Genomic DNA, 12,357 nt, shown 5'->3' with positions numbered 1-12,357 from the left:
TCAGGGCTTCTCCAATTTTTTAATAACTAGCCTGAAATAATTCTCATGTCAAAGAGGAATATTTTAGGGTGGCAAATTCTGCTCCCTTTCAATAGTTAACTTGAACCTAATGTCTTAAAATATTTTCACATGGGTCCCTGTGTTCAATGACATCAGTTCTACACCTCAACAAAAACCATGTATACTCTCAAGGGACAACTATTAGACACAATTGTGCGTCTTGTATTCTATATGACAGTTCTCCTTGATACCCAAAGAGGAGGGGCAGGGGAGCATTTGAACAATGATCCAACAACAAATTCAGTTTTAAAATGTGGATTTCCCTTTGTGAGAAACACACTCACTGGTCCAAATTCAATAAGTGGACACAGAGACAAAGAGAACAGTGGAGCAAGGCTTTAATGATGGTCTTGCAAGATTGGGTGTCTGGTGGGCAGGCACACCTAGGGAGTTTGGTGCCCATAATTTATCTCCTAGTGCGCGAGTCCCTCCCCTGGTTCCTCATTGGCTGAGTACTACAGGGTTCACATTCTTCCCAGACATCGCCTAAGCCAGTTATATCTTTCCTTTACATTTGTCTTAATCTTATTGGTAGGTTTAAAAAACTCAAACAGGTACAGCCAGGCCCTATCAATTCCCACCCCCACTCTCAGCCCGAGCAGCTTCCACCACGTGGCCCTTTGTTAATACCTTACTGTTAAAATGTTTAAACATCCTAGTGGGAATAAATCACATTTAGGTTTTATACTCTTTCCTAACACCTTTAAAGAACCAAAATACATGCCTAACTAGACATTGTCAATGTCTGCTAAATAACTATTTTTAAAAATTACAAATTCAGAAAACAAATGGGACATTGTTCGTTTTTCTTAAGAGTAGACAAATCAAAAACTCTGGAGACTGGGAGATCTCTGAAATAAAGGGGTTTATTGAGACTTTACAGATGGTAACCAGATAAGGACTGAGTACCAGACAAGAAATTTTTGCTTCATTAGCAGCAAAGCCAGCTAACAAAAAAAACTTGTCCACCAGACTGAAAAAACAGGGCACATTGATGCGGGGGTCTCAAGGAAAGAACAGTTCATTAAATTCACATTGACTACAGATAAGAAAGGCGGGCTAATGCAAAGTGGGGAAAGTCCTGCAATAGGTGGTGAGTCCATAGAGATGGCTTGTAGATTGGTTTTTCATGATGGTCAGCCACTGGTCACATGCAAGGAGGTTGTGGTGGTCCTGAGGACATTCTCAGTGCCTGACGAAATAACCGTCCAGGAACTGGAGTTTCTGGTTAAGCTGCGGCCCATAGGCTATTGACTAATGACCTTCCCTTGTCTCTCTCCCTCATTCTCAGGCCCTTACGTCAGTTAATTTAGGGCATTTTACAATTTTGCCTTGTCAGAGTGCTTCCTAACAGTATCATAGATTTGTCTACTAAGGTAATTAGTATAAAGAAACCTGATTTTATTTGTACACAATGATAATATAGAACTCTCACTGAATTTTTTGTCATCAGTAAAGATTGAAATACACATCCTGTGATACTTACTCAATGTATCTCAGGGGGAAAATCCCAGTGCAAAATACCTTTGAAACCGAAATCAATCAAAGTGAGAAATAAAGTGGGAGAAACCCCTTTATTTCTTACAAGCAGTTGTCCCAACCTCTCCTGTCCAGATAAGCCCTCGCTAGCCCAAATAATTACCTATTTATATGGAGATGCACTACTTCTCTCCACCCCTTGGAAACACTTACTATTACAGAGATGCACTAAAGCCAGGTGAGAGATTCTGGAAATATTGCAATTTTATCCACATTCAAATTGCTAACTAAGCTGAAATTTCTTTCTTCTATGCCAGAAAGAAATGCTTAGATTTCAAATGGCATTATAAACCTTATTTATTATATAAGATGACATCAGGACTACAGTTAAAGACAATGTTCATAAAGTACTCAAGATAGAGAAGGTCAGTAATTCATACATACATTTTAAACTACAACATTTTAAGTTTAACTGTTTGATTAAGTCCCACAGAAATGTATTGATCTACTTATGTCAGGAACTCAGATGTTATAGATAAAGACATGAGTAACATGAAGTCTCTACCCAGGGCTACTGAGTCTGGGAACAATCATTCAGATAAGCAAATGGAAACAAGTCAGTATTTAGAATGTTAGAATGTTGCACAGAAAAGCTTATTCTAAAATCATGTAAGACATCAGACTGATTTCAGTAAATGCACTTATTTTACCTAAATAATTCAATTTTCTGCTTTCTGTAGAGCCTACCCAAAGAAGTAGAACCCATATAAATGAAATTCTTTTCTCAAATTGCTCTAAATCTGTCAGCCTGGATGCCTGTGTTGGGGAGAAAGAAATTTCCTCTAGCCTCGAGGTTTTTCTAGCTGATTTAGGAATCAAGTCAACATGAGACAGCTTAACAGAAGAAAAGAAAAAAAAACAAAGTTTAATTATAATTACATAGGTACTGGTAACCCGTAGACATGGATTACAAAGACAGTCAGAGACAATGATGTATATATATCATTCTGAACCCAGGAGAAGGGAGTAGGGTCTAAGATTTCAAAGGAAAAGGGAAGCAATTCACAAGAATATAGCAAAAGTAGATGTTTAGTAAACAAAGGTTTGCTGGACCACGCAGACACAATGCAACACGGAGAGGACTTTTAACAAACTTAGTCACATCTCTCCCTGTCTGCCACACCCAGTCCATATTATAATATAGCTATCTATGGTGACAGCCTTCTTCCAGGAGCAGTTCCTCTATCTAAATTCTAAAATGCAGTTGGGAGAGTGGGAGATCAAAGTTTCTTTCTGATTGATTGTTCTCAACTCCAAAATAATCCACATGCCAAAGAGGCACACCTTGGAGGAGACTGCTCTTGGTCCCTATGCCTGACAGACCGTATGTTGCAAACTTATTCTGAACAAATATATCAGTAAATATGTTTTGAAACTTGTGGATGGCTTGACTAATTAATATAAAGCAATCAGTACATTTTTGTTTTTTGTTTTAATCATGGACATTGCATGGCTACATAGAACATTCAGTTAGGTCAGAAATTCTTATTAACCAGATGTTGAGGAGGAAGAAATCTCCTCTACCCCTGGGGATTCTTCTAGCTGGTTTAAGAATCAAATCGACATGAGACAGATTAACAAGAGAAAAAACAAAGTTTAATTATGTATGTATGGGGAAGCCATAGACATGGGTTTCAAAGACAGGGAGAATGAGGGATATATATCATCCAGAACCAAGGAGAAGGGGGTAGAGGTCTGAGGCTTCTAAGGAAAAGTGATGCAATTCACAGAAATAGGAAAAGAGTAAATGTTTGATAAACAAAATATTTACTGCACTACACAGAAACAATGGAGCACGGAGAGTAATTTTAACAGATTTAGCTAGTCCCTCCCCATTTACCACACCTAGTTTAGATTATAATATAGCCATCTATGGTGATAACTCTCCTCTTTGGAGCCTTGATGGTTTTAGCTGCTCAAAATAATCTGCATGTCACAATGGCACATCTTGGGGCATCCTGCCCAAGGACCATGGGTCCCTATGCAACTTATGAGAAAATCCCCTAAGGCATTTGGTAAAGAAAAGATCAGGATTTAGGCAGTGAACAAGATTTCAGCTTTATTTTCAGTTTTATAGATACCATTTTTACCCATCATTGAGAAAGAAAAAGCAGCCTCTGGTGTTCAGAACTGATTTGACATTAATATTAGTACAGCTGGTCTGACACAGCCAAATCATTTTGTTTTCCTGTTGGCCATAAACACAGACAATATCAGTCTCAGATACTATTACCATGAGACCATGACAAATAAATAAACAAAGCCACTTGATAATATTTGTCTAAGCACACACCAAAGCCACTGTGCTACCCACAAAATACCCGATCATGGAATTGCCCCACTTTCTGACTGTAAGTCCAGGGAGAGGAAATCCCAGGGCAAAATATCTCTAAAACCCGAAATCAGTCAAAGGGAGAAATAAAGTTTAAAACCCATTTATTGCTCACAAACTGAAGTTCAGAGCTGTCTCTTTCCTCTGCTCCTGAAGAATCAAGTAAGCAAGGAAGCCAGTCTCTCCGTTTAAACACTCAGGTTCAGACACTTCTCTCCACCCCTGAGGATATGCATATGAACTAAAGCCAGGTGAGATACTCTGGAAATGTTCCAATTTTAACGACAGGCCACCCATCCAGAAATCTCACTTTACAGTTTACTCATTCCCCTTCCTCCACAATGGTCCCTGGGCAAGGAAACTGGAGCATTGTGACCAGACTGACATAACAATAGTAACAGCAATAAAATTATGACAATCCTCAAGTAGGAGGATTCAGCTAGGTTCAAAGTCTTATGCAGATTAAGTCCATAGCCCCATCCATTCCATAGGCAGGCAGTAGCTTAGGATTCACAGCAATCAGCACGCAGCAGCTGCAGCCAGGGGGCACATTCAGGCCAGAAGGACTGTAGGAGAAAATAACCTTAAGGGCGATAAGATACATGTTTTAATGACACCAGCATAGGCAAATCTTGTCCATCACGTAGGATACATGCAAGAGAGTGATCTTGTGATAAAACAGTGGCAGAAATAGGATCTCATCCTGGTCTAGTATACCAGACTTTCACCCCCTTCCCTGTGGGAGTTACAGATGGGTCAATATATAGGGCTACGGGAGGTACATGCACTGGCCATAAAGATAAAACAAAACTTTCCCGCAAGATGCTCTTACCTGCTGGATGTTTTGGTACACTACTATGATCTTTGGGGGCCATTCAGCTGTTACTCCAGGAATACACACTAGACCAGCTTCCAGGCCTTTCCCCCAACGTGCCAGAAGGGTCAGCCATGGCTGGTGCATGTGTCGAAATGTCCAGGGCCAGGTCCATTCAACAGTGTCTCCAGGGCTTAATGCAGCAGGGGCTGGCAGCAGGATGTTGCTCTGCTGGCCATATCCTGGATTCAATAGCTCTTCTTTGGTTTGGATGCACAATTGTATAGGAGAGGCAGCAAGGTGTGTGAGCATATCCACAGGGCTCAAAGCTCCTTTACCTGGCTTCTCATTCAGCACCGTCCATAGGCAAACTGACCAACCCCATAGACTATTGGTGTCCAACTTCAGGCCAGATTTCAACAAACCATTGTACCTCTCTATCATGCCTGCCCCGTAAGATTATATGGTACATGAAATTTCCACTTTATTCCTAATTGCTGTGCCCATTCTTGTAAAGCATGTCCAGTAAAGTGGGTGCCTTGATCGCTTTCAATCACCTGTGGCCAGCCACAGGCTTCAAAGAGACACTCTAGGCCTCTCTTGGTGGTTTGCTGATCTGCCCAATGTACAGGAAAAGCAACCAATAGTCCAGTAGCCATGTCCACACAAGTTATGGCATACCGATGTCCTCTGATATGGGCAGAGACCCAATATAGTCTATTTGCCACCTGACAAAGGGTATTGGCCCCCTTACTATTGTCCTATGTTGCTGTGGGACTCGGTGTAAGTTCCTCTTAGAGCTCACAAGGCACTCCTTCTAGGCTTTGCTGACTTCTTCAAAGATCAATAGCAAGCGCCACCGATGGACTACAGCCCACATTGTTTTTTATCCCATGTGCAACAAACACTGGTGCAGCCATTGGGCCACATCAGAGGCAGGCTTTCTTTCTAGCCAGCACACCTGGGCCAATGTGTCTGCTTCATCATTCCCTGGGGATGCCAAAGGCAAATGGCCAGTCACATGATAGGAAACAGTAATAGTCTTAGTCTGACCAGAGGCCCATAGGTCTTGCCACAACTCTTGCCCCTAAAAGGTTGGTGGCCAACCATCCAGTTGGCATGATACCCTGTCAGTAGCCACAAGGTCAAGTCCCAATAGACAGCCCAGCTGTCAGTGCAGACAACTATGAGGGAGGGCTCCTGAATGATCATGAGTGATACTGCCCGCAACTCAGCCCCATTGGCTGCTCTTCCCCTCTTCATCCTCCATCCATAATGTCTCAGTCTTAGGATGGAAAGCCACAGCCCTCCACTTCAGGGACTGCCCATGACTGGAGCCATCTGTGTACCAAGTATATTCAGGTATAGGGGCTTTTTCCTCCTGATAAGGAGTGTCAGCTACCAAGGGCTGAAAAGCAAGTTCTTCTTGCTTTCCACTGGTATAGGTCACTGGCCCCAATAAGCACTGGAGTTCTCCACTTAAGGGGCTAGGAGAGAGGGTGCTGTGCTGCTGTAAATATGCACCCCATTTGTTCAGTGTAGGTGTCTGTGCCATGCCACTCCATGGCCTTTGGGTCCAGTCTCACACCCACCCCATATTGGGATAGGTGGTTGTTACCTTGGTTGGAGCTGTTCCGGCAATGGGCTCTGTAGCCAGCAAGGTGTGGTGCACAGCAGCCAGTTGCTTTTCTATCAAGGTGTACTGGACGTCTGCTCCTTTCCATGGTTGTTACCAGAATCCAATAGCTTGGCATGTCCATTCAAGCTGCTGCCAAACACCCCATCCATAACCATCTTCAGTTACGTGAACATCTAGTTCACAGGGCCTTGATGAGTCCATTACATTCAAGGCCTGTAGGGCCTTGACTGCCCGCTTGGCAGCAGTAAACCCAGCTGTACATGTCTCATCCCAGTCCCACCTGATGCCTTTTCATATCAACCAGTATAAGGGCTTCAGAATTTGTGCCAAGTGTGGGATAAACACTCTCTGGTAGCGCAAAAGACTCAAAAACTCTTGTAATACTGCCACAGAGGTAGGGGTGGGGAAAGCCTGGACCTTGTCTATAAGTGCTTCAGAAACAACTTTAGTTTTACCAGACCAGACAACCCCCAAGAATTTCACAGACAAACCAGGTCCCTGAACCTTGGTGCTGTTCACAGCCCATCCTTTTTCCTGTAGATGTTGCAACAATCTAGGAACTGCCCCTTCTAAATCTGAAATAGAATCACATGTGAGCATAATATCATCAATGTAGTGATACAGCTGCACTGTTTGCAGTTTCCTCCCTTTGGCCAAGTCCTGGGCTACAAGTCCATGACAGATGGTGGGACTGTGGAGGTATCCCTATGGAAGGATAGTGAATGTCCACTGCCAGCCTTCCTACATGAGGGCAAACTGTTCCTGGTTTTCCTGTGCTATGTCAATAGAGAAGAAAGCATTAGCAAGGTCTACTACATAATGACACAATTCCCCAGTTTATGGCTGAGGGCGTTCAGAATGTCTGCTATAGAGGGGACAGCAGCATGCAAAGAGAGTGTGATTTTATTCAATTCCCTGTTGTCTACAGTCATATGCCAGGAGCTGTCTGGCTTTCTCATTGGCCACACTGGGGAACTAAGAGCACTATGAGTGACCTTTATGATGCCCATCTCTCCAACTCCTGTAGGTTTCTCCAATTCCTTGTGCTCCCCCCCACCCAGGCAATTTATACTGCTTAGTATTTGTCACCTGCCAAGGTACAGGCAGGCTACAGATGGGTGCCTAGTATGTCCCCTCAGAACTGCCTTTACCACATGTACCCTCAGTCTGAACTCACCTGCAGTCCTGCAGTGGTCTGTAACCACAGGCCCTGCAGGATATCTACCCCCAAAATATATTTAGGGATGAGAGAAATGTACATGGTATACTCCTTTGGGGGTAAACGCCCTATCCCCAATGAGATTTGGGCTTTCTTCACTCTAATTGCCTTACCCCCATAGCCATTTATCACAACAGGGGTCCCGGAAAATGCTCAGGGTTGCCATGAATCAAAGAACACTCAGCTCCTGTGTCCACCAGAGCCAGGACACATTGTACATTCAGAGGGGACCAATGAATTGCTAATTCTACATGTAGCCTCTGGTCCCCACTATGTTCCCCTAGCTGGGGACTTTGATGACCCCTCAGTTGAACTGCAATGCCCAATCATCCTCCTGTGGGGGTGAGGGCTCAGGCCAATCCTCAATACTGTCTCCCATGAAGTTTTTCAGGGACACAGGCCAGGCATGAGGCCTTGACTCTGGCTTCTGTGTCCTGGATCTCAGTGGCTGGAACTGCTGCTCTGGCTTTAATTGGTGCCACAGTTCTAACAATATTCTATTGGGCTGTCCATCAAGTTTTTCTTCCACTACCCTGGCCTTTATCAAATCAACCCACATCCGGGTCCTCGAGACCTTCATGGGGCCTTTTGCACCTCTCCTTTCAGTCATGGCCTGTACTTCCCTCTGTGCCCTTATTGTTTCAACCTCTCCCAGATCTGCTAACATACAAGTAGCCTCCCTTATGGGTTGCCATAGGTGGGGGACAAGAGTATTCACTAGGGACCCAAAGAGAGATGTGGGAGCTGTATGCAGCACCAGGTTTCTCATTCCTACAGTGAACACCTCCTCATCAGGGCCCTGGGGGTCCATATTATAGATGATGTTTTTCATACCCAATTCCCGCAGCACCAGTTGGAGCTCTGCATATGTTTTCCAACTACTGGGAAAATATGGTAAATCACCCTGAGTAGGCCAAACTATCCTGATGCAGCTCTCAGCCATTCCAGGGTGTCTGATTCCCTGAGGTGTGATGGGAATTTCACAACTGCTGCTGGAGGGAAGGGTGAGTGTCAGGGAAGCAATTCTACTCATCTCAGTACCTGACACAAGAATGTTTTCCACCCCCATATCCCAGAGACATAAAAGCCATGTAGGCAGAGATTTCAATGGCTTCTGCCTATACCGGATGCTCATGTCCACCAGCTCATCCAAGGTATAGGGGTGGAGCATGGAGTGCTCCACAACCTGGGGAGGGAGCTGCTCCTCCCCTTGAGGAGCCCACAGTTGTTTCATTTTTATTTTCTTAATTACAGCTGGGCGGGCCTTTGAAACAGGAGATGGTATCTCCAGCGGTGGCCTGGGTAGCAGATCTGCCAATGGCCCTTCCTCCTCTTCTTCTCTCTTGGGCTTCTCCACCAATGGCTCCTCCTCCACCATTTCTGGGGCTGAAGACACTACTCTTTCCTCCCCCTCCCCCATGGCCTCCTGCAACGTGGCTTTTCCTGCCATCAACCCCCTGGCCACAGCTAAGGAATCTTCTAGGAGTGTGACCTGCCTTTTCAGTAACTGTCTCTCTTTTTTAACAGCATCCCATAGGTTATCATCCAGCTTTTAGAAGCGATGCTGAAGTGTTTCTCTCTCCCACCTAAGTCCCTCTATAATCCTCTCTCCCGTATAACATTTTTCCACTATCTTGATGAAAAGAGACCCTAAAATGCCAGCCGCTACATGGCCCCCTAAGTTCTCCAAGCAGTCTTACAACTCACAGAGAGCTAATTCTACAGCTTCTGGTGTTTCCACCCTTCCCCAGTTCTGGGGAAGGCCCCACCCCTCTAAGGGGTACTTTGCCCTAGACCAATTCCCCACTAGGGGTTGCTAACTTGGAAGCCCCACAGCTAGGGGGATAATAAGAGGTGAAGTGGTACCCTCTACCTCTGCATCCACTGGGGCCTCCCCACCATCCACAGGAGCAGCCCTCCCAAAGTTCATACCCATTATGACAGATTTTGGGTTCAGAGGCACCCTGCCAAATGCTGCCAGATGTATGTCTGGGGAGAGGAAATCCCAGGGCAAAATACCTCTAAAAACTGAAATCAAAGGGAGAAATAAAGTTTAAAACTCGTTTATTGCTTACAAACTGCAGTCCAGGGCCATCTCTCTCCTCTGCTCCTGAAGAAGCAAACAAGCAAGCCAGCCCCTCCCTTTAAACTCTCAGGTTCAGACACACCCTCGGTTGCCCAGGTAACTACCCATTGACATGGAGATGAACTCTCTCCACCCGTGGATATGCAAATGCGCTAAAGCAAGGTGAGATACTCCAGAAATGTTACAATTTTACCCACACTGATGGCATCAAATCTAGTGAAAATCCCTTTTTAGACTCTCCTCAAATCACCCCAAATACAAATCCTATATCAGATTCATTCTAATACTGTCTTAGATATATTTCATGGTTCCTTGGGTGTGTTCTCTCTCTGCAACAAATAATAAACTCACTTTGCTTAACTGCAAATGTGTTCCAGTGGCCTTTGGCCGAAGGGAGATCATCAGCATCATCAAAAACAAATGAACTTGCCACACCTGTGAATTCTCCAGGTAAAACCACATTTTATATATTTCAAGCATTTGCATGGAAATCTTGTTAAAGTTTCTTCCCTGATTTTTTCAAAAGAAAAATATATTTGCCAAACCTGTGTGAATTAATACAATAATAATGATTATGTGATTTAATACAATCATCATGTACATCATTAGTGTAGCACACTGAGAAGGAGCAGTACTCTGAGGGCTATTAGGTGGTGTGAGTTCTTTGCATTTACATGAAATCAGTCCCACTCCAGGTATGGTTGGCAGGTAAGCATCATTTGCAAACTATTAACTAGCATAAAGAAATAAAGTGTTAGGGAACCTGGACTGGATCGCCCGTTGGAAGAATCAAGGCACTAGGAGGTCTTGGAGGGTGGGAGGTTTATTTCATGCTGGTGGGCTCAGAGGAGAGTGATCTCCAAAGGTATGAGCCCTGAGCACAGGCAAGGGGAAGAATTTATACTTTTCTACTTCTGTATATGTGGCATTTTGGCATGCACAGCAAGCAGGGCAGAAGAACTTGGAAGCATCAGGTGGGGGTGGGAGGGAAGGGGGCAGGCTGAGGTTCTCCTGTTAGCCCTATTGACCATGTTGAAAATCTCATTTTCATTATCAAAAGAACACACACTTAGAAATTTTAATAACAATTTTATAGAGTTAATTTTATGTATTTTCAGCCTAATAAAAAATGACTGCTTGTATTTCTATATCTTTTTTGTTTTACTTTCAGTAATTCAATACTATTATGGTTTATCACTCTGTGATGGCTTGGAATTATTTTTTAAAAGAGATGAGAGGAATCTTTTACCACAGGTAGTTTGAAAAGCAATGATCACTGCATTAAATGACTCCCAGAGAACCTTCTTCTTTTTTCCCCTTCCTCCCTTTCTTCCTTCCTTTTGTTTTTTTTTTTTTTGTCTTTATGACCACTTCCTATATGTCTTTCACCTCCCTGTCCCCCAACTTGATGTCCAGCTTTAGGCTACATTGGTTTAAAAACACAGAGGGCAAGGAGACAGCAAAGAAAGAGGCAGGCCACTCCAGATTGGGAGGTGGCAGGTTTAATAAGGAAGAGAACTTAATACAAGGCTTGCCTTGGGCACCACAAGACAGTAAATCTCCTCACCTGCCCACCAAAATCTTAACGTTTATGTAGAGGCCTTAACTGTGTTCAGTCATGTATACCACCTAGATGGTCTCAATAACACATTGCTCTCTCAAGTCTGCATTCTTGAAAATGGACCCCACTGTGGGAATGATGGGCAGAAAATACATTCCAAAGTCAGGGAAGGGGGTGAGGAGTCTTGATTGTCATGCAGTGATCATATTCTCTTGATTACCTCTTCCAAGAGGCTGCAAGTCTCATCTTGTACAATGCCTACCTTGAGAAACCCACCTACATAGGTTGTTAATCTAATGTTTGCTGAGAATTCAGATAATCACATATGTTTATGCAAATTTGAGTACACAAGCTCTCAAGGTCTGACCAGGCTCTCTTTTGTAACAGAAATAAGCTTTGAAACATGGGCTCTATTTTGGCTGCTGAGAGACAGCTTTTTGAGTTTCACCCTTGTTTTCAATCATTTTGGAGATTATTAACATTGCCATGAAAGGACCTCTCATTACAAATGTGTTACTTGGATAATAGGGCATGAATCATAGGATAATGCTCACAATTTTAAAGAACCTGTGTCTCAGCCTAACCCAATTCCTAGTAACCATGAACAATTACAGTACAGCACAAAATGCCCCAAATTTAGATAATGCCTTCAGCTTACCAGTACCTAAAGCATTAGAGGATGAGATTGCTAATCACAGTTGAATGTAAACAGTGTGTGTTTCCTAGTTTTAAGAAAACTATTTGTATATGGGACAGATGCAACTATTTTCTGAAGGGTCTACTACATTTCAGTTGAGTTTGAATTTACCTTCTCTAAAGAACTATGTTAATATCATGTGACAACTATACTTAGCAAATTCAACATTGCTGGTGAGCAAAGGACGGAGTGGAAAACTCAATCCAGTGTTCTGGCTCTGCAATGCACAGAGCTAATTAAAGTGCACCATTTGTCAAAGTCAATGGAAACTTTGTCTGTGTCTGGATCAGCTTAAAAGAACATTAAAGGGAGAAATGGGTTCCAGCAGCAGGGAAAGGAAATTTCCTATTCTTAAACAGAACACCCATATTGTGGGTATCCTAATGTGTACATCCTACAGAATTCTTTTT

General features: G+C 43.4%; 1 protein-coding gene across 1 annotated transcript in view; it reads right to left on the bottom strand.

Moving 5' to 3' along the window:
• Nucleotides 1-12,357, bottom strand: part of TMEM232 (transmembrane protein 232) — a 240,137-nt gene that overhangs the window by 174,295 nt on the left and 53,485 nt on the right. The gene's annotated exons all lie outside the window — the stretch shown is intronic.

The sequence above is a fragment of the Manis pentadactyla genome, chromosome 2 (assembly GCF_030020395.1).
Source record: "Manis pentadactyla isolate mManPen7 chromosome 2, mManPen7.hap1, whole genome shotgun sequence".
In the NCBI taxonomy this organism is placed as follows: domain Eukaryota; kingdom Metazoa; phylum Chordata; class Mammalia; order Pholidota; family Manidae; genus Manis; species Manis pentadactyla.
This window is presented reverse-complemented; position numbering and strand designations above follow the sequence as displayed.